Source organism: Calonectris borealis, unplaced genomic scaffold (assembly GCF_964195595.1).
Source record: "Calonectris borealis unplaced genomic scaffold, bCalBor7.hap1.2 HAP1_SCAFFOLD_121, whole genome shotgun sequence".
NCBI classification, from domain to species: Eukaryota; Metazoa; Chordata; class Aves; order Procellariiformes; family Procellariidae; genus Calonectris; species Calonectris borealis.
This window is the reverse complement of record NW_027441509.1, coordinates 105001-110000: the sequence shown is the minus strand read 5'-3', so window position 1 is coordinate 110000 and position 5000 is coordinate 105001.

Genomic DNA, 5000 nt, shown 5'->3' with positions numbered 1-5000 from the left:
AGCCGGCCGCCGCTCTCTCCGCCCGCTTCGCGGGCTCCAGCTTAAGGCTGGCACAAAGGGACGAGGTGCCGCCAACCTCGGTCGTCCCACCAACCGGGCCCTCTGGAGCCGGGAGTAAGCCGCGGCAGGCTCGACGCCCCCCGGCCGTCTGCCTCCGGCAGTGACCTTCACCATCACTGGGCCCCGGCTGGGTGCGTTCGAGTCTTTGCCCTGCCCTGCGGGATCCGGCCTTATGCCTCGTGCCGGTCGGCAACGGCCGCCGGAGCCGGCCGCCGGCTCCGGCTCTCCGCAGCTCCCGACCCCTCGGACACGCTGGGCTGGCTTGTCGGGCAAGCGCTGGGAGATGGCCGGACCGAAGAGACTGGAAGCTGGGCCGGACCACCGAGGGAACCGCCACGACGGCCGCCGAGCACCCCACTTTGCTGGCAGAACCGCGGGCCTTGCAGCCGCTGACGAGCGCTGCTCTGGAGACGAGTCACGGCTCGCTCCTATAGTACGGACCGGCACGTCCCCGCCGCCGGCAAGCTCCAAGAGCGGCGCCTCTGCGCACCGGGGAGGCGCGCCAACCACGCCGACTTTTACGATGACGTAACTGGAGGCAGCGAAAAACAGCGACCCCTTCGGCAGCTCCGACGAAGCAGCGGGGACAACACGTCTACCCCTCGGCCCCGGCAAGGCGACCAAGTCCCGCCGGAGCCGGGTAGACTTGGCCGCCCTTATCGCCGGACGCTACGCAACCAACAACCCGCGGTCGCCGGGTACCGCAGGCGGCCCCACGGGCTCCGAAAAGGGGTAGACCTGACGGCCGCCGCCGAGCCCGGAGCCGGGTAGACCTGACGGCCGCCGCCGGCCCCGGAGCCGGGTAGACCTGAGGGCCGCCGCCGGCCCCGGAGCCGGGTAGACCTGACGGCCGCCGCCGGCCCCGGAGCCGGGTAGACCTGACGGCCGCCGGCGGCCCCGGAGCCGGGTAGAGCTGACGGCCGCCGGCGGCCCCGGAGCCGGGTAGACCTGACGGCCGCCGGCGGCCCCGGAGCCGGGTAGACCTGACGGCCGCCGCCGGCCCCGGAGCCGGGTAGACCTGACGGCCGCCGGCGGCCCCGGAGCCGGGTAGACCTGACGGCCGCCGCCGGCCCCGGAGCCGGGTAGACCTGACGGCCGCCGCCGGCCCCGGAGCCGGGTAGACCTGACGGCCGCCGCCGGCCCCGGAGCCGGGTAGACCTGACGGCCGCCGCCGGCCCCGGAGCCGGGTAGACCTGACGGCCGCCGCCGGCCCCGGAGCCGGGTAGACCTGACGGCCGCCGGCGGCCCCGGAGCCGGGTAGACCTGACGGCCGCCGCCGGCCCCGGAGCCGGGTAGACCTGACGGCCGCCGCCGGCCCCGGAGCCGGGTAGACCTGACGGCCGCCGGCGGCCCCGGAGCCGGGTAGAGCTGACGGCCGCCGGCGGCCCCGGAGCCGGGTAGACCTGACGGCCGCCGGCGGCCCCGGAGCCGGGTAGACCTGACGGCCGCCGCCGGCCCCGGAGCCGGGTAGACCTGACGGCCGCCGGCGGCCCCGGAGCCGGGTAGACCTGACGGCCGCCGCCGGCCCCGGAGCCGGGTAGACCTGACGGCCGCCGCCGGCCCCGGAGCCGGGTAGACCTGACGGCCGCCGCCGGGCCCGGAGCCGGGTAGACCTGACGGCCGCCGCCGGCCCCGGAGCCGGGTAGAGCTGACGGCCGCCGGCGGCCCCGGAGCCGGGTAGACCTGACGGCCGCCGCCGGCCCCGGAGCCGGGTAGACCTGACGGCCGCCGCCGGCCCCGGAGCCGGGTAGACCTGACGGCCGCCGGCGGCCCCGGAGCCGGGTAGACCTGACGGCCGCCGGCGGCCCCGGAGCCGGGTAGACCTGACGGCCGCCGGCGGCCCCGGAGCCGGGTAGACCTGACGGCCGCCGGCGGCCCCGGAGCCGGGTAGACCTGACGGCCGCCGCCGGCCCCGGAGCCGGGTAGACCTGACGGCCGCCGCCGGCCCCGGAGCCGGGTAGACCTGACGGCCGCCGGCGGCCCCGGAGCCGGGTAGACCTGACGGCCGCCGCCGGCCCCGGAGCCGGGTAGACCTGACGGCCGCCGCCGGCCCCGGAGCCGGGTAGACCTGACGGCCGCCGGCGGCCCCGGAGCCGGGTAGACCTGACGGCCGCCGCCGGCCCCGGAGCCGGGTAGACCTGACGGCCGCCGCCGGCCCCGGAGCCGGGTAGACCTGACGGCCGCCGGCGGCCCCGGAGCCGGGTAGACCTGACGGCCGCCGGCGGCCCCGGAGCCGGGTAGACCTGACGGCCCCTCCGTGCTCCGGGTCCGGCTGGACCGGGCTGCCGCCGTCTCCCGTCCGGGGGGTGTGTGGGGAGGTGGGGAACCGGGGGGGTGATTCGAGATTTAAGCGGGTCTGATACAAGGGCCACCCTGTCCCCGTCTTCCTGCCCGCGGTGGGCGATGGGGAGTGGGGGCATGCGTGCGTGTGCGTGCGTGTGGGCGTAATTCCCCCACCCCCCGCCCGTTTCTGGGATTTAAAGGGCTTTTAATGCAGGAGAGCGAGCACTGCGTCACACAAGAGTTATTGTCCGTATCGGTTTCCGTAGGGAAAAAGAAATCAATCAAATTCTGGTAAAATTAATTTTCTTTTAGCACGGCTAGGTGGACGATACCCCCGGAAAAATAAAACGGGGCCGATTGGAGAATCTCGATAACGCTCGACCTGCTTTGTTAAGACGCGTGTACAAATACTCCTCAATCCCCTGCGCACCAAGAACTGACCCCGGGTAAATTAAGGTCAAGGTCAAGTGACTAGCGATTCGGTGACCGACGTTTCTATCCCTCGCTTAGGACCGAGGTATTCGACGACGATGAATGAATTCCTTCGTGCGGAAATGAAGGAAATGAATCGACGTTAAAAATTAAGGAAGACTTAATTTATCGAACCAATGAAATAAACCATTGGGTTCATTGAAGAGATCCCAAAACATAAACATGGCTATGGACACATCAATAACGAAGGATCGGATTTCTTTACCAAATCTGCATTCCTCTCTTTCGGGCACGCCAAGAGGTGACGGACGGGAAAGGGAGAGAGAGGGAAGGTGGGGCCGATGAGTACCTGTTAGTAATTACTGTTAATTCTTTAATAAAGACGGCTGTAATAGATAAATTTGGCAAGAGTACGTGCAAGAGTTAGTTGTAAATTAAATGAAAATGTGAAGGGTCGCTTATCACCTTTTGAATTAACAATTTGCGCCCGAGGTACCAATCGATGATTACATACATACGTACGTACGTACCTACGTACGTACCTACATACACACATAAATAAAAGTTAAAAAAAAAAAAAAGAATAAACGCGGGGGGACGGGGGACGGCACCCCAACACCGGGCGGGGGAGGCCAGGTCTACCCCCGGGCGCCGGAGACTGCCGCCGCCTGCGGCGTGGGAGGCCAGGTCTACCCCCGCGGCGGGGGAGGCCAGGTCTACCCCCGAGCGGGGGAGGCCAGGTCTACCCCCCGCGGCGGGGGAGGCCAGGTCTACCCCCGGGCGCCGGAGACTGCCGCCGCCTGCGGCGGGAGAGGCCAGGTCTACCCCCCGCGGCGGGGGAGGCCAGGTCTACCCCCGGGCGCCGGAGACTGCCGCCGCCTGCGCCGGGGAGGCCAGGCCTACCCCCGCGGCGGGGGAGGCCAGGTCTACCCCCGTGCGCCGGAGACTGCCGCCGCCTGCACCGGGGGAGGCCAGGTCTACCCCGGGGCGGGGAGGCCAGGTCTACCCCCCGCGGCGGGGGAGGCCAGGTCTACCCCAACACCGGGGGAGGCCAGGTCTACCCCCGGGCACCGGAGACTGCCGCCGCCTGCGGCGTGGGAGGCCAGGTCTACCCCCGCGGCGGGGGAGGCCAGGTCTACCCCCGAGCGGGGGAGGCCAGGTCTACCCCCCGCGGCGGGGGAGGCCAGGTCTACCCCCGGGCGCCGGAGACTGCCGCCGCCTGCGGCGGGAGAGGCCAGGTCTACCCCCCGCGGCGGGGGAGGCCAGGTCTACCCCCGGGCGCCGGAGACTGCCGCCGCCTGCGCCGGGGAGGCCAGGCCTACCCCCGCGGCGGGGGAGGCCAGGTCTACCCCCGTGCGCCGGAGACTGCCGCCGCCTGCACCGGGGGAGGCCAGGTCTACCCCGGGGCGGGGAGGCCAGGTCTACCCCCCGCGGCGGGGGAGGCCAGGTCTACCCCAACACCGGGGGAGGCCAGGTCTACCCCCGGGCGCCGGAGACTGCCGCCGCCTGCACCGGGGGAGGCCAGGTCTACCCCCGCCGCGGGGGAGGCCAGGTCTACCCCCGGGGCGGGGAGGCCAGGTCTACCGCCGCGGCGGGGGAGGCCAGGTCTACCCCGGGCCGGGGAGGCCAGGTCTACCCCCGGGCGCCGGAGACTGCCGCCGCCTGCACCGGGGGAGGCCAGGTCTACCCCGGGGCGGGGAGGCCAGGTCTACCCCCCGCGGCGGGGGAGGCCAGGTCTACCCCCCGCGGCGGGGGAGGCCAGGTCTACCCCAACACCGGGGGAGGCCAGGTCTACCCCAACACCGGGGGAGGCCAGGTCTACCCCCGTGCGCCGGAGACTGCCGCCGCCTGCGGCGTGGGAGGCCAGGTCTACCCCCGCGGCGGGGGAGGCCAGGTCTACCCCCGAGCGGGGGAGGCCAGGTCTACCCCAACACCGGGGGAGGCCAGGTCTACCCCCGGGCGCCGGAGACTGCCGCCGCCTGCACCGGGGGAGGCCAGGTCTACCCCCGCCGCGGGGGAGGCCAGGTCTACCCCCGGGGCGGGGAGGCCAGGTCTACCGCCGCGGCGGGGGAGGCCAGGTCTACCCCGGGCCGGGGAGGCCAGGTCTACCCCCGGGCGCCGGAGACTGCCGCCGCCTGCACCGGGGGAGGCCAGGTCTACCCCGGGGCGGGGAGGCCAGGTCTACCCCCCGCGGCGGGGGAGGCCAGGTCTACCCCCCGCGGCGG